Source organism: Pelobates fuscus, chromosome 4 (genome assembly GCF_036172605.1).
Source record: "Pelobates fuscus isolate aPelFus1 chromosome 4, aPelFus1.pri, whole genome shotgun sequence".
NCBI lineage: Eukaryota > Metazoa > Chordata > Amphibia > Anura > Pelobatidae > Pelobates > Pelobates fuscus.
Window position 1 is genome coordinate 375,944,859 of NC_086320.1, and position 18,275 is coordinate 375,963,133.

The window sequence follows — 18,275 nt, forward strand, 5'->3', positions numbered from 1 at the left end:
ATTGATGAGCGTTTAAGAGAGAGACAGAACACTCGAGAGAGGAATCTTAGACCTACCTTTAAGTTAGCACCCGCATTTCAAAGTCCTGATTCCAATACCTCACTGTTTCCTGAACCTATGCAGATAGGCAATACTCACCTTTCAGAGGAGGAGAAACAGTACAGGAGAAGGGAGGGATTATGTATGTATTGTGGAGTCAGAGGTCACTTGCGCCTGAATTGTCCTATTCGCTCGGGAAATGCCCGCACCTAAGTTTCTCTAGAGGACAGGCCTTGGGTGTTTCTATTTTGTCCTCTACTCATGATTATAAAAATCACAGGTTGCTGTTACCAGTTTCTTTAACGTGGGAGAAGGGAGTGCTAAAGACCATGGCCTTGATAGATTCCGGTGCTGCTGAGAATTTTATCGACCAAGCCTTTGCTACTAAACACACTATCCCATCCCAGTTAAGAAAGATACCTTTGGCCGTTGAGGCCATAGATGGTAGACCGCTACTCGAGCCTGTTATCTCGCGTGAGACTATACCTATTAACTTAACTGTTGGTATCTTACACGAGGAGAACTTATCACTTATGCTCATTTCGTCTCCTTCTGTTCCCATAGTTCTGGGGTACCCATGGTTAAGGAGACATAATCCTATTATCGATTGGGAGTTAGGGGAAATACTCTCATGGGGTCAGGGTTGTCAGGAGAGGTGTCTACGCAGGGTATCCCCATTGGCTGTAATTAACACACCAGACAGTTCTACCCAGTCTAAGGGGATACAGATACCCTCTCTATACCTGGATTTAAAAGCAGTGTTCGACAAGAAGAACGCTGATACGCTACCCCCACACAGGACATTTGATTGTAAAATTAATCTATTGCCTGGTACCATGCCGCCCAGGGGTCATGTATACCCTCTATCCACTAAAGAGAATGCTGTTTTAGAGGAATATATTCAGGAGAATTTAGACAAGGGATTCATTAGGAGATCTTCCTCTCCTGCCGGGGCTGGATTTTTTTTTGTTAAAAAGAAGGATGGTTCACTCAGACCTTGCATCGATTACCGAGGTTTGAATAAAATAACCATCAGAAATGCCTATCCTATTCCCCTGATTACCGAGCTCTTTGACCGGCTAAAGGATTCTAAAATTTTCACCAAGTTGGATCTCAGAGGGGCATATAACTTGGTGAGAATTCAGCAAGGCCACGAGTGGAAGACAGCGTTTAATACCCGCTATGGTCATTATGAGTACACGGTCATGCCCTTTGGTCTTTGCAACGCACCTGCAGTTTTTCAAGATTTGATTAACGAAGTTCTTAGGGAATTCCAACATGATTGTGTTATTGTCTACCTGGATGACATACTCATACACTCTAGAGAGATTGAGACTCACCATAGACAAGTCAGAAAGGTGTTACACAAACTTCTGCAACACGGTTTATACTGTAAGTTGGAGAAATGCAGTTTTGACCAGACCCAGATAGACTTTCTGGGATACGTGATTTCTGGGGAAGGCTTTAAGATGGATCCTGACAAACTCCAGTCTATTCTAGATTGGCCATTGCCTAAGGGACTCAAGGCTATTCAGAGGTTTATTGGGTTCTCCAATTACTATAGGCGCTTCATTAAGGGTTACTCGTCTATTATTGCGCCCATTACCAATATGACCAAACAGGGGGCGGATACTAAGACGTGGTCTACTGAAGCTCTCGTTGCTTTCAAGAATCTCAAGGAACTTTTTGCCTCTGCTCCAATTTTAGTCCATCCTGATACGACTTTGCCGTTTCTACTCGAGGTCGATGCCTCTGAGACAGGAGTAGGTGCGGTTCTGTCACAAAGGTTAGGGGTGGATAAACCACTACACCCGTGTGGTTTTTTTTCCAAGAAACTTTCTGGGCCTGAGAGCAGATATGACATCGGAGACAGGGAACTGTTAGCGGTCATTAAAGCCTTAAAGGAGTGGAGACATTTATTGGAGGGGACCTTACACCCTATTACTATTTTGACGGACCACAAAAACTTGTCCTATATTGGGGAAGCCAAGCGTCTGTCTTCTAGGCAAGCGTGTTGGTCCTTATTCCTGACTCACTTCAATTATGTGCTGACTTACAGACCTGGTTCTAAGAACTCTAAAGCCGATGCTTTATCTCGCCAATATGAACCTTCTACTATACCGGAACCGGTTCTTTCTTCTATAGTTCCGAAATGCAATATTGTTGCTAATACGAGTCTCAGGATTCACTCCCCGTTACTGGCCAAGATCATTAAGCTGCAACATCTAGCACCTAAACAGACTCCTGCGGGTCGACATTTCGTTCCTCCTGCTCTTCAACTGGAACTGTTGCAGTGTCTCCATAACAGCAAGATGGCGGGACATCCTGGTATTCGCAAAACATTTGCTTTGATCTCCAAAGACTTCTGGTGGCCTGCTTTACGTAAAGATACTAAAGATTTCATCGCTGCTTGTGAGGTTTGTACTAAAACCAAACAACCCCATACACTCCCTTGTGGATTCCTACATCCCTTAGAGGTTCCAGAGAAACCATGGTCCTGTTTGGCCATGGACTTTATTGTCGATCTACCTATCTCTAAAAAACAGACTGTTATTCTCACCGTGGTTGACAGATTCACTAAGATGGCTCACTTCATTCCTCTGCCTAAACTACCGTCTTCTCCCGAATTGGCAGAGATATTCGCTAGGGAGATTTTTCGTCTACATGGGATACCCTCCCAAATTGTATCTGACAGAGGCTCTCAATTTATTTCCCGATTTTGGAGGGCCTTCTGTTCACAACTAGGTATCAAGTTGAACTTTTCTTCTGCCTATCATCCTCAGTCTAACGGAGCTGCTGAACATACCAACCAGAAAATTGAACAATATTTACGATGTTTTGTTTCCGAACACCAGGACGATTGGGTCGGTTTGATTCCTTGGGCGGAGTTTGCACACAACAATCTCGTCTGCGATTCTACTCATTCAAGACCCTTCTTCATGAATTATGGCTTTCATCCGTCTATTCTTCCTTCGGCTTCTCCTTCCCAGGGAGTGCCGTCGGTTGATGTTCATGTGGCCAATTTGAGGAAGTTGTGGGACCAAACTCGACAAATCCTTATGCACAACTCTATGCTGGTTAAGAAACACGCTGATAAACGTAGAAGGGCAGCTCCGGTCTTTGTTCCAGGTGATAGGGTATGGCTGAGCACAAGGAACATCCGTTTAAAAGTGCCCTCCATGAAGTTCGCTCCCCGTTATATTGGTCCTTACAGGGTACTGACTCGAATCAACCCAGTTGCGTACCGTCTAGCTCTTCCTACTACCTTACGCATCCCTAACTCGTTTCATGTTTCATTGCTGAAACCACTTATATGCAACAGATTTTCCTCCACAACAGCCCCTCCTCGCTCTGTTCAGGTGGAGGGTCAGGAGGAGTATGAGGTTAACTCTATTATTGATTCTCGAATCTCACGGGGGAAGGTTCAATATCTGGTCGATTGGAAGGGTTATGGTCCTGAAGAGAGGAGTTGGGTACCTCAAGAGGATGTCCATGCTCCTCGTCTCCGCAGGGCGTATCACTCCCGCTTCCCATCTCGTCCCGGTTCCTTCCGCCCGGTGGGCGTATCTGAGAGGGGGGGTACTGTCAGGGTACCTGAGGTCTCTACCTCCGAGAGAGGTAGAGACTTAGACGTTTATCCGTCCGGACGCCATGTTTCTCCTGTTCCTCGCGGTCGACCCGTTCACATAAACGCCGGCCGCGAGGGACTTACTTCCTTATGTAGCATGGTGCCCGGAGACCGACGTCATTACGCCAATCCGGAACGACCTGTCACTCAATCCGTTGGAGACCAATCAGGACTCGTCGGAGGCGTGTCTATCCTCTCTAGCCAGGGTATTTAAACATACTTCGCCCTGTTGCTCATTGCCCTGTCGTGGTTCTAGCCTGTCTAGTCACACAGTGCTCTGGTGTTTTTCAGTTATCCTTTTGGTTTCAACCCGGCTTGTTTGACTTACTCTGTTTACCTCTGTTATCCTTGACCCGGCTTGTTACTCGCTTACCTGTCCTCTCGTTCCCTCGACCTCGGCTTGTCTCTGACCATTCTCTATACTCTCTGTACGTTAGTCCGGCCATTCTAAGGTCCGGTATACGTATCCTGTACCTGTTTGTACTTTGCGTGTTGGATCCCTGACCCGATCCTGACACTCCCGGCGTATACATACAGACGGTTTGACTAAACATCAAATCATAGCAAATTAGAAACCAAATCACAATATCTGCTTGGATATATAAGCCTAATTTGAGTAATTCACTTTTTAGTGAATAATCCCTTTAAAGGGACACCCCAGCTTGCTGAAGTGCTCTATGTCTGAAGAGTGTGTCCTATTTTTCATTTTACAAACAGTGTGATTAACCTGGTTACACCCCTCTGGCTGTCAATCAGACAACTGTTCCTGTTACTTCCTGGTTTGGTTAACTCAGTGTAGCTAAACTCAACAGGCAGCAATTGCCCAGAGCACCTGCCTTGCAAAGACGTCTCATTGAGCTGCATTGGGGAGTCTGTGATTGGACAGTTACAGAAAGTCTTGGTGGGGTTGGAAGGGGAGGGCTTGCAAAGGCTGCAGACAAGAGATCTGCCACTTTTTGTGAGCTGTTTTAAATATAACTCCAATGGAAAAAAATAAATCATTATTAAATGCATACTTGCTTTCTCTGGGTTTTTTATTTGTTTTTTGGACAGTGTAATGTCCCTTTAATGTCCATTTCCTGTGCAACAATAAGGTGAAATGCCTAAACAGCAAGGTGGAAAGAAAAATCTCTAGTTAAGCTGAATTGGAGATTCCCCTCCCCTATTTGGCTATTTTATATATTTGGGCTACATGCATCGAGTCTTCTCTGCTCACTGAACTCGCTATTTATTGAATGGAAATGTATTATGGTAACTATACAAATTGGCTTTACTTCCACAATAAGGTGTAAAAAATCTGTTTTATGCTATATAATGATTCGTGGGAAAAAGTGGGACTTAAACATCAGTAAGTTTCAGACATTCTCGGTTCTCCGGGTACCAAGCTGAAAATTATTTTTTAATTAGTGAATAAATGCTGTTAAAACTCTTTCCACTTCTCTCTAATCGTTGAACAAAGAACAAACATTACTTACAAATCTCCAAGTTAACTGAGGTCACTGGCACTATGATAAGTCACTTTTTAAAGAATGGAGCCCCTAATAAATCATTCTATTGAAAAAACAATCCTTTTAGTTTAAGTTTTATTTACATTTTGGCTGACCTGAAATAGCTTCTCAAAAAAAAGTTTAACTCAGAGAAAAAAAAGTGACCGTGTTGCTTTAAGAATGTTGGCTTTTCTCTGCCTAAATTCTGCAATTTTTTTTTCTTACATAAAAGGTCATATGAGAAAAGACAAAATTGTGGCATTAAAAAAATAATTAAAACTGAACTCTCTGATGGACTAAAGGACAAAGTAACAAGATTGATAAACCCATTGTATCACTTAAGATATATACCCCTTTTCCTTGTCCCTAGAAGAGGGACATCACAATAAAACCACTGGATTATGGATTCCGTATAAGGACTGTTTCAGCAGATCTGGGACAGTGATCAGCTATGATTAGAGGAGGGAGGGCAATTCCCCATCTGTTTTCTTGGGAATCGTCATATCCTTCCTGCTACTCTTTATTTCTCTTGATGGAAAAATCTTACAAAACGTTATGGATTAAAATTGGCAACTGACTTTTGCAGATAGTGGCAAATGATAATTCTTCTGTCGACTATCAGACACATTACAGTGAAAATGTCCAAAATGATATGAGCAATAACATTGTTTGCTTCTATTTACACATACAGAAATCATGTGTTTCATTAAGTATCACATATGTCCTATATATTTAAATATAACATATATACATGTTTGACACTTTTTACATGGCTTGTTAGAATTATTTTTCACTTGTTTCCCGGAAGGATTTCCTTTTGCCTCAACGCTGTGAATTACGTGCAGGGATATCCCATTGGGGAAAGACGGTTTGGCTTTTCACATTACAGAGACACTTAACGTGGATTTTACTGGCCGCTCTCGATGCATTATATTAATAATGTATTATAAAGATGCATTTAAAGGAAAAAAACAGATGCTTATTGTATCTCTGTAGCAAATCCCTGGGCGTCAATCCTTCCTGTGTGCAGTTAGTGTGTGGATTTTAGGACGTGGAGATGTATTTAACAAGGGCCAAGGCACAAAAGGTGCAGTGTTTACCACTAGTCTACCTGTGTGGATGCCCTGGGATATACAGAGCTGCGTGCCCAACCACCTTTTATCATTGACATAAGCTGTATGTTTAGCAGCTTGTAAGGAGTGGCATGTGCTCCGAATCAGGACTATTTAGCCAGATCCTCACCCCTTAGGAGCTCTGCCAGTGATATTCTGCCTCAGCCAATCCTGGTGTCCATTGTAAACTCAATTACAGAGCATGTATTAGTGGATGGTGTCGCACAGTTAAAGGGACACTCCACACCCCTAAACCACTACAGCTTGCTGAAGAGTACTTTATGTGTGAAGAGCATCCTCTTTTTTCATTTTACAAAAAGTGCAGATTTCAATAGAAATTGACATTTTTTATAAATGAACCTGGTTACACCTCCTCCCCCCGGCTGTTAATCAGACAATCAGTCTTGTTACTTCCTGGTTCGGTTAGCTCAGTGGAACTAAACTCAAGAGGCAGCAATTGCCCAGAACACCTGCCTTGCAAAGACTTCTCATGGAGCTGCATTAGAAAGTCTGTGATTGGACAGACACAGAAAGTCTGGGCGGGGCTAGAAGAGGAGAGCTTGCAAAAGCTGCAGACAAGAGAAAATGCAGGATTTCTAACCTAATTTTAGATATAACTCCAATGAAAAAAATGCGTAATTAGATGTGATTTTTTAAACATTTTTTTTTTTTGCATTTGGGCAGTGGAGTGTCCATTTAGTAATTCTTAAGTCACATTAATGGAAATCACTTAAATAAGTGCAATGCCGGCGTTCAAATATAATTCTACTGAATGGAAATCAGCACTTGTATCATCATTTATAACGATATCAGGGACATTAGAGGGCTTTAGGTGCCAGAAAAGCCCGGATTTGTCAAACACCAAAACAATGGGGTTTTAGGTACATATTATGGCCATCAAAATCCCGAGTCTGTCAACAATTAGTATAATCACAACTACATCATAGTTACTAACCTAACTCATATATATATATCATGGGTAACTAGGCAACTGTATTGTTGATAGTGTTGCTGGTGTTTGATCATAAAGAGCTTTTTTTATATATGTTCACCACGTGGGGTATTTGTGGGAGGTTTGGGGGGATGTTGGGAGAGCACTACACAGTCCAGAAACTGCTTTCTGACGTGATTAAAGAGCTTTCTTTTCATGTGGTATGGTTCCTATTAAAACCCCCCTCTCTCTCTCTGTCTCTCTCTCTTTCTTTCCGTCCACCTTCCAATAGCATTCTGCTGACTTGTTTACTCTCCTGAGAGCAGTAGAGAAAAAGAAAAAAAAAAATTCCAGGCATTACTTTAAGGCAACGGGTTTCCTCGTCACTACCCCTTGTCCCGCAGCGAGATTTCTCCCAAGTCATCCACAGGCGATTTTGTCCTTAGCCGGACTTGGGTCAGAGTGGACGCACAGCAACTTCCAGCCAAGCGTTAAACGAGATATTTTAAAAAAAATCTATATATTATATATATAGCAACAATCGGGACGGAATATGTAAACATGCCGAGGCAGGATGTACGGAGACGGTCCATGTATAGCTCATACTGACAGGATGTTTAAAGATTCACAGAGGCTTTCGCCTCGCGGCTGCAAAGTATATTTTTCGAGCACCGTCATATATATTTTGTTTCTTTTCTAAATGTCTACAGCCGGCAGATTTCTAATCGCTTCTTTATTGTTATCTCGATCGGATTCTGAAATCAGAAATACAATGTTCGGCTCCTGATATGGAAATTCTCCTGTGAAGACGAGAAGCTCTGGTGAGTATATTCAGTTCCTGCCTTCTTTTTGGAACTTTACAAAATCCAGTTGTCTCGTTGTTGTTTTTTTTGTTAACCTCTTCCCGTTCCCTACAAAAACTGTCTAACAAACTGTGGTGAAATATCCTAGAAATATAAACGTTTACTTCAGATTTGAAATAGAGAATAGCTCTTGTACACGAATAGCCTTTCTTTTCACTTTTATGAAGTTAGTTGAGCACAAACGTCAGCTGCTCTCGTGGTTTCTTCTTACAAAGCTAGATCGATTAAATTCTGCCCTAGGGCAAAAAAAAAAGTTACATTTTCAACCTTTGGATATTTTGTCATCGTTTTATTGTATCCGGAGTGTTTTTTTGATGTTTGGATGCAGTGGAATATTTTTTTCCCGAAGTTAAGAAAGTTAAGAATAAGTCTACACGTGGCAAAGTAAGAGACCCCAGTTTCAGTTGGTCCCTTCTTTTTATAAGGGGGGCCAACTGATAATCAGACCTTGTCCCAGTGACAGGCACGTGGCCTTGTGTATTGTTCCTAAAATCTATCAAATAACTTTCTGTAGCCGGCAGGGCTCACTGAATTTGCTGAATAAGCCTACAAATGGCAGCCAGTATCCTTTAGGAGGAAGTTGAATTGTGCTTTAAGAAAAAAAAATCATTTACTTGACATATCTATTTTTTCAAGAAACTTTTAACTGTAAATTAGGCTTCCGGAGGGCTTATTTATCTAAATAATTTGTTGAGTTATTCAAAGCTTTTTCTCTGTCTGTCTGTCTGTCTGTCTATCTATCTATCTATCAATCAAAAACAGAATACCCTGCACTCAGGTCCTGCACATATGCATGATTAAGGCTCTTATTTTGGTGAGGTGGTGAACCCACAAATAAATTCACCTTCTATATCCTGGAGTGCTGCCTGTGTTTCTCTTCTTTGTCTGTCTATCTATCTATGTCTATCTATGTCTGTCTGTATATATTGTATAGTGAACATTGAAGGCATCATTTAGTCAATAGCTGAACTTCGAAATTTAGGCAAAAACAACCAAGCTGGAAAAATAGCCAATTCTCGTGCTTATTTTGTATAATTCTTGCAGTTTGGTTTAACGTTTGCCTCGGTTTGCTGTTTAGTAAATAAGTCCTGTAATTGCAATTTCACTGTGAGTCCACGAGTTATCTGTGATGGGACCCAATCAGGTTTAACCCGTTAAGGGCACATGACATGATTCCCTTTTATTCCAGAAGTTTGGTCCTTAAGGGGTTAAGCTGTATGTTTGCAGATACTAAACGTCCTCTCACAGGGGAACATGTATTAAATGAACGCTGCTACGAAAGCAAATGCATCAAATGCTGCTTCCCCACATCATCACACGATAAGTTGCCAACATATGAAAACATGTCCTGGGACACTTTGCAACAGAGAAATCAAGTAAGTGTTGCTTTGCCCAGCAGTCTAGACAGCCTCACACACTATGCCTCTACTATAGGACACTAGCTGTGTAATGTATAGCCATACCAATATATAATATCATTTAACCTATTAATTGCTTATAATGCAGATTATGTCACCACGTTCCCAGCATATCCCTAGTATAGGAAGGTAACCTCCAGCATTAGGCAATTAAACCATATTTCATTCCAATTACAACTACAGATTTAGCAAGCTGTGTTTAGTGGTGTCTTCCAGAATTCTTGTAACGTGCACTTAGAGCGCGTGCAATTAATTGTTTTTTTGGATGCCATTTTTTAAAATGTGGGTAAAGTACTGGGACAACTATATTGTGGGACAAAAGACTACAAACCAATACTGTCCTGTGAAAATCAGGACATTTGGCAAGTATGCACATGTGCTTTCAATTATCGCTGAGATCAGAGAAGGCTGGTACCAAGATAAAAGGGGTCGTACGGTACATGTGCTATTTAGGAGATTGGGAAGTTTTTGTTGCACCCATTTTGCATTCTAAGCTCTATTTTAGTGGGGCTGGATGGTATAATCCCCGTCTAACGATATCGTAGTGGAAGTCCTTATTATACCATCCAGGCCCTCTAAAAAGGGGATAAATAGTGCGTGTGTTCCATTGGAATTTACTTATCAGTATTTACACCATTATTTTATTGTGCTGCACTATTATTTGTCCCTTTCTTCCTTTCCGAAGTTGCTCTCCTTTATTACGGATGTAATGTGTCACCTTTTCCGTTGGTTTTGTATTACACAAGGGTGGGAGAACAGTTACTGTATCAGACAGAGAGCGCTCATTCTGTATATCATCTTGTACCCGTTTTTCATGTAAACATCCATTTATAGTTCTTACATGCAGCATGAAACTCATTGCAGTAAATTGAAACATGAACTGCACACATTAGACTAAAGTAGTCAAACTGTGAGAATTTTTCCAAATTAGCTATTTTAACCTAAATTTGTATTTACTGAATAAATCCTGCTGCATTGATACTACTAAAGGAAATTGTGTTATCTCTAACCAGAACTACACCAGTATAATTTAACGTATGTATTTGTTGGGTTTGTAAGACACAATCTTATAGCCAGTTTTTAAACAGTAACTAGTGAGGATGTTAACAGCGTAGCTACCAACTGGTGCTTGTTCTGGACACCATTATTTATCCCCTAGCATGTAAGCTCACTGAGCAGGGCCCTCAATCCCTCTGTTACTGTGTCACTATACCCCACTCCCTCTAACATGTAAGCTCACTGAGCAGGGCCCTCAATCCCTCTGTTACTGTGTCACTATACCCCACTCCCTCTAACATGTAAGCTCACTGAGCAGGGCCCTCAATCCCTCTGTTACTGTATTACTATACCCCACTCCCTCTAACATGTAAACTCACTGAGCAGGGCCTCAACCCCTCTGTTACTGTCACTATACCCCACTCCCTCTAGCATGTAAGCTCACTGAGCAGGCCCTCAATCCCTCTGTTACCGTGTCACTATACCCCACTCCCTCTAACATGTAAACTCACTGAGCAGGGCCTTCAATCCCTCTGTTACTGTGTCACTATACCCCACTCCCTCTAACATGTAAACTCACTGAGCAGGGCCTCAATCCCTCTGTTACTGTGTCACTATACCCCACTCCCTCTAACATGTAAACCCACTGAGCAGGCCCTCAATCCCTCTGTTACTGTGTCACTATACCCCGCTCACTCTAGCATGTAAACTCACTGATCAGGCCCTCAATCCCTCTGTTACTGTGTCACTATACCCCACTCCCTCTAACATATAAGCTCACTGAGCAGGCCCTCAATCCCTCTGTTACTGTCACTATACCCCACTCCCTCTAACATGTAAACTCACTGAGTAGGGTCCTCGATCCCTCTGTTACTGTGTCTCTATACCCCACTCCCTCTAGCATGTAAGCTCCCTGAGCAGGCCCTCAATCCCTCTGTTACTGTCACTATACCCCACTCCCTCTAACATGTAAACTCACTGAGTAGGGTCCTCGATCCCTCTGTTACTGTGTCGCTATACCCCACTCCCTCTAGCATGTAAACTCACTGAGCAGGGCCCTCAATCCCTCTGTTACTGTGTCACTTTACCCCACTCCCTCTAACATGTAAACTCACTGAGCAGGGCCCTCAATCCCTCTGTTACTGTGTCACTATACCCCACTCCCTCTAACATGTAACCTCACCGAGCAGGCCCTCAATCCCTCTGTTACTGTGTCACTATACCCCACTCCATCTAGCATGTAACCTCACTGAGCAGGCCTCAATCCCTCTGTTACTGTGTCACTATACCCCACTCCCTCTAGCATGTAAGCTCACCGAGCAGGGCCTCAATCCCTCTGTTGCTGTGTCACTATACCCCACTCCCTCTAGCATGTAAACTCACTGAGCAGGCCCTCAATCCCTCTGTTACTGTGTCACTATACCCCACTCCCTCTAACATGTAAACTCACTGAGCAGGGCCCCCAATCCCTCTGTTACTGTGTCACTATACCCCACTCCCTCAGACATGTAAACTCACTGAGCAGGGCTCTCAATCCCTCTGTTACTGTGTCACTATACCCCACTCCCTCTAACATGTAAGCTCACTGAGCAGGCCCTCAATCCCTCTGTTATTGCCACTATACCCCACTCCCTCTAACATGTAAACTCACTGAGCAGGGCCCTCAATCTCTCTGTTACTGTGTCACTATACCCCACTCCCTCTAACATGTAAGCTCCCTGAGCAGGCCCTCAATCCCTCTGTTACTGTCACTATACCCCACTCCCTCTAACATGTAAACTCACTGAGTAGGGTCCTCGATCCCTCTGTTACTGTGTTGCTATACCCCACTCCCTCTAGCATGTAAACTCACTGAGCAGGGCCCTCAATCTCTCTGTTACTGTGTCGCTATACCCCACTCCCTCTAACATGTAAACTCACTGAGCAGGGCCCTTAACCCTTCTGTTACTGCCACTATACCCCACTCCCTCTAACATGTAAACTCACTGAGCAGGCCCTCAATCCCTCTGTTACTGTGTGACTATACCCCACTCCCTCTAACATGTAAGCTCACTGAGCAGGCCCTCAATCCCTCTGTTATTGCCACTATACCCCACTCCCTCTAACATGTAAACTCACTGAGCAGGGCCCTCAATCTCTCTGTTACTGTGTCACTATACCCCACTCCCTCTAACATGTAAGCTCCCTGAGCAGGCCCTCAATCCCTCTGTTACTGTCACTATACCCCACTCCCTCTAACATGTAAACTCACTGAGTAGGGTCCTCGATCCCTCTGTTACTGTGTTGCTATACCCCACTCCCTCTAGCATGTAAACTCACTGAGCAGGGCCCTCAATCTCTCTGTTACTGCCACTATACCCCACTCCCTCTAACATGTAAACTCACTGAGCAGGCCCTCAATCCCTCTGTTACTGTGTCACTATACCCCACTCCCTCTAACATGTAAACTCACTGAGCAGGGCCCTTAACCCTTCTGTTACTGTGCGTCCAGTTGTCAGGTTACAATTACATGTCTGTTAATCCACCCATTGTACAGTGCTACAGAATATGCTGGCACTGTATAAATAATAAAATAATAATAATAATAATATAAACCTGCAGACACCAATGAATTTATATGTAAAAACAAATGTTGCAGTCACCAGACAATACTCTATTCTGGCTTTTAAAGGGTAAATACTATTTGTCTCTGAAATGCCACAATGCTAGGGTTTTGTTTAGATTTTTGGATTTTCCCACTAAAATGTGAATTTTGGTGAATTGAAAAACCAAACTGTAAACTTTAGACCAAAATAGCTGATCTATCGGTGCAGCCTCATATAGACTCTACTAATAGATACAAATAAACCAGCACAGCTGCTGCAGAACCTCATAGGAAGCAGATTTGGTTGCTGGCATTCGTTTTCGGTAAGTGAGCTTTTGAAAACAGCACTTGTCTTACTGGCAACATGTGATATCTCAAATATGGTCTTATCATGTGATGTCTGAAATAATGAATTAGATCCCCTTCCCGCTGCCACCATGATAATTATCTACATATATACCCAGCGATGGAGAAGACAAAGGAAATGCTGTCTTTGTTTAAACAAATATCCTGTGACATGGATTATCATACAGAAATGGTAATGGTAACAATTACCGCAGTATGAAAATGCATTGTGAATTCAATTCAATAAACAGAGCAGACTTCAGATTAGATTCACCATTTAGTAGCAGAGACAGAGTGAAAAAGAATTCCGAATTTAGACCCTGTCGAGATTTAAACTGCATTACTTACACCCAAAAGTAAGGTACTGCAATGTGAAGTGTAAAAAGGCCCTCTCTACCTTTTGTATTTGTCTGTGCATATTGTACGTCCCCCACTAATTGTACAGCGCTGCGGAATCTGATGGCGCTTTATAAATACCCGTAATAAATAAAATAAATAAATAAAAATAAAGTAGTTGCCCAATTTGTACATTCACACTTTGCTCGTACCTAGTGGTATTTATGGTGGGTGCATAGGGTGTCCAGTGAAGGTCTGACACTATCAAACTCCAAACATTTTCATTAGAGCAGTTCGTCACTTTGCAGATCTTGCAGAGTTAGATAGTGGGATAATCTGTGCTTAAAGTTCTGTGTGATGCGGTCGTCACTATATTGCATTTTCATGTTACTATCCGTTTGAATTTCCAAGTTCTTTGATAAGCCTGTGAGTGTCCTCGCGTGTCTGAATGCTGGTCAGTGCCGTATTATATAAGCCAACAAATAAGGGTCACACATAATCCTATTAATCTGAGTTTACTTACTAAGCTTGGCATTCTCTGACCACTCCGGTTACCCATATTTAAAACGTGGGTATTCTTTGCTATATTGCTACTGTCACGTATCACCTTCAGGCCACAATAAAAATACAGGTTGACAAAAGAAAAGGTAGTAGGGAATGCATTTTCCTGGGTGGTGGATATGTTATCAGAGGATTGCATGACCTGAAGAACACACCTGTTCTCAAGCAGTGCACAGTATATTCCCATGGCATCTGGTGGACACCTTGGTGGAATATGGCATAAAATCCCACATGTGACAGAGCAGGTTGAAGGTGGCTGAAGGGGTATATTTTTCAAATCTCAGTTCTCATAGGACAGTGACAGCTAATTCTTGCTCTGTAAGTGTTTGCCAATTCTGACTCTTATTAAGTGAAGGCATGAGGTGCCCTTGGGCGGCACACAGAGCCGGACAGCAGATTTTCACCATTGTTTAGCTCTTGCCCTGAGCATTTCAATCCTCACGTGATGGTAAAATGTCTCTGTAAAAGGCTGGGGGCCCACAAATTGGAATGGCTGAAGGTTTTCCCACTAAAAGAAAACATGTGAGAATCAGCAATCCTGACTCCACAGAAAACGTGTGCCTATTGCTAGTAAGGGATACTCTAACCAAAAACAATTAATTATTAAACACTTTTTTCTGTAGTAACCCCTCCCCCTTTTAAAACAATATTACTATATTAGAGTTATAAACAGTTGGCAGTTTGGTTGGTCAGAAATGCTACAAAGCAAGCCCTGATAGAGACCCCCTGCCCCTCCCCCTTAATGCCATCCAAAGTACAATGAATAAAATACAAGTAAATGGGATGTGGATGTTAGGACCTGCAGATAAAGAGGATCAAGGCCATGATCAAATTAAAGAAATGGTACGGTATTTAAGGTAAAGCAGAAAGTAAGAATAGGGTTTGGAGGTGTGCTGAGTGCGATTACTCAACACAATAAAAAAGTGGAGTTTTAGAGATTTCATACAAGGCCAGGGCCGTGGAATCATAGCGCAAGAGACGTTCTGTATGTGAAAGATGAGAATGCGGAATTGAACAGACCTATCATTGGAGAGCAGAGAGCCTACTCTTTGGGTTCTACTTGCTGATTATAGGGACATGTAGAATGTAACACAACGGTTTTAAAACGACTCCTAAAATATGAAGGAAACAAGTTTAAAGAGTAACAGAGGGACAAGATGTGAGCAGAGCGAGGTGGACACAGGGATGATGTGTGATCAGAAAGGGATTGACACAGAGGAGTTCGGTGTAGAGCGAGAAAGACATGGATGAGGTATGAGCAGAGCATGATGGACACAGGGGTAAGGTGTGATCAGAGTGGGATGGACACAGAGTAGGTGGGGGGGGGCATAGAGTGAGATAGGCATGGATGAGGTGTGAGCAGAGCGGGATGTACACAAAGGAAATGGGTGGGACATAAAGATGGTGTGAGCAGAGAGGAAGAGACATGGATGAGATGTGAGCAGAGCGGGATGGGCACAGAGGAAGGAGGCGTTGAGCAAGATAGACACGGAGGAGGTGTGAGCAGAGCGGGATGGACACAGGAAGGAAGCGTTGAGCAAGATAGACACGTAGGAGGTGTGAGCAGAGCGGGATGGACACAGAGGAAGGAGGCGTTGAGCAAGATAGACACGGAGGAGGTGGGTGGGCATAGAGTGAGATAGACATGGATGAGGTGTGAGCAGAGCGGGATATACACAAAGGAAATGGGTGGTACATGAAGATGGTGTGAGCAGAGAGGAAGAGACATGGATGAGATGTGAGCAGAGCGGGATGGGCACAGAGGAAGGAGGCGTTGAGCAAGATAGACACGGAGGAGGTGGGTGGGAATAGAGTGAGATAGACATGGATGAGGTGTGAGCAGAACGGGATGGACACAGAGGAAGTAGGCGTCGAGCAAGATGGACACAAGTGTGAGTAGAGTGGGATGGACACAGACTAGCTGTGAGCAGAGCAGGATAGTTGCAGGGACCAGGTGTGAGTAGAGTGGGATGGACACTAGCAGTGAAGGTGCCTGTTTTATCACTTTAAAGGGACACTATAGTCACCCAGGCCACTTCAGCGCAATGAAGTGGTCTGTGTGCAATGTCCCTCAGGTTTTAACCCTTCACATGTAAACATAGCAGTTTACATAGCAGGGTTAATCCAGCCTCTAGTAGATGTGTATGGAGAATCCCAAAAGAGTACAGGATCCTCCGTAGACCAAGTTTTGCCACCGTGAGAGTCTTTCATTGAGTCTTGTCAACTTCAGTCTTGACCACAAGTCAATAATCTTGCTCTTTCTTTTCTAATTTGACGGCATTGGAATTTTAGTGAAATAGCACCGTCAGTGGAAACAGATTGTATCCTTAGGAAAACCTTGAAAAATTAAGAAATTGGGGGGTATACTTTTTAATGGATATTTTTTAATGCATTGAAAATGAGTTAAAACAAGTTCACCTTAAAGTGGCCCTTAAATTGATAAGACAGAGTGTTCTTGATAGTAAATATTTCCATTGATGGTCTATAGCCACAGTGCCTGCATGTGGACTATAGCCATCCCATCTGTAAGTAGTCAATAGCCGCAGTGCCTGCATGTGGACTATAGCCATCGCATCTGTAAGTAGTCTATAGCCGCAGTGCCTGCATGTGAACTATAGCCATCGCATCTGTAAGTAGTCTATAGCCGCAGTGCCTGCATGTGGACTATAGCCATCGCATCTGTAAGTAGTCTATAGCCGCAGTGCCTGCATGTGGACTATAGCCATCGCATCTGTAAGTAGTCTATAGCCGCAGTGCCTACATGTGGACTATAGCCATCGCATCTGTAAGTAGTCAATAACCGCAGTGCCTGCATGTGGACTATAGCCATCGCATCTGTAAGTAGTCAATAACTGCATTACCTGCACGTGGACTATAGCCATCGCATCTGTAAGTAGTCTATAGCTGCAGTGCCTGCATGTGAACTATAGCCATCGCATCTGTAAGTAGTCAATAACCGCAGTGCCTGCATGTGAACTATAGCCATCGCATCTGTAAGTAGTCTATAGCCGCAGTGCCTGCATGTGAACTATAGCCATCGCATCTGTAAGTAGTCAATAACCGCAGTGCCTGCATGTGAACTATAGCCATCGCATCTGTAAGTAGTCTATAGCCGCAGTGCCTGCATGTGGACTATAGCCATCGCATCTGTAAGTAGTCTATAGCCGCAGTGCCTGCATGTGGACTATAGCCATCCCATCTGTAAGTAGTCTATAGCCGCAGTGCCTGCATGTGAACTATAGCCATCGCATCTGTAAGTAGTCAATAACCGCAGTGCCTGCATGTGAACTATAGCCATCGCATCTGTAAGTAGTCTATAGCTGCAGTGCCTGCATGTGAACTATAGCCATCGCATCTGTAAGTAGTCAATAACCGCAGTGCCTGCATGTGAACTATAGCCATCGCATCTGTAAGTAGTCTATAGCTGCAGTGCCTGCATGTGGACTATAGCCATCGCATCTGTAAGTAGTCTATATCCGCAGTGCCTGCATGTGGACTATAGCCATCGCATCTGTAAGTAGTCTATAGCCGCAGTGCCTGCATGTGGACTATAGCCATCGCATCTGTAAGTAGTCAATAACCGCAGTGCCTGCATGTGGACTATAGCCATCGCATCTGAAGTAGTCTATAGCCGCAGTGTCTGCATGTGAACTATAGCCATCGCATCTGTAAGTAGTCTATAGCCGCAGTGCCTGCATGTGAACTATAGCCATCGCATCTGTAAGTAGTCTATAGCCGCAGTGCCTGCATGTGAACTATAGCCATCGCATCTGTAAGTAGTCTATAGCCGCAGTGCCTGCATGTGAACTATAGCCATCGCATCTGTAAGTAGTCTATAGCCGCAGTGCCTGCATGTGGACTATAGCCATCGCATCTGTAAGTAGTCTATAGCCGCAGTGCCTGCATGTGGACTATAGCCATCGCATCTGTAAGTAGTCTATAGCCGCAGTGCCTGCATGTGGACTATAGCCATCG

General features: G+C 43.3%; 1 protein-coding gene across 5 annotated transcripts in view; it reads left to right on the forward strand.

The window, feature by feature from the left end:
* Positions 1-18,275, forward strand: part of GJC2 (gap junction protein gamma 2) — a 97,148-nt gene that overhangs the window by 69,790 nt on the left and 9,083 nt on the right. Inside the window, exon 1 of one of the 5 annotated variants that reach the window (XM_063452792.1) lies at positions 7,488-8,018. The exons of 3 other annotated variants lie outside the window; for them this stretch is intronic. The gene's annotated coding sequence lies outside the window, so the exon portion shown is untranslated. Of the gene's footprint in view, positions 1-7,487; positions 8,019-9,387; positions 9,437-18,275 lie in introns of those variants that run through there. One more of the 5 variants, XM_063452794.1, reaches the window with a different exon arrangement.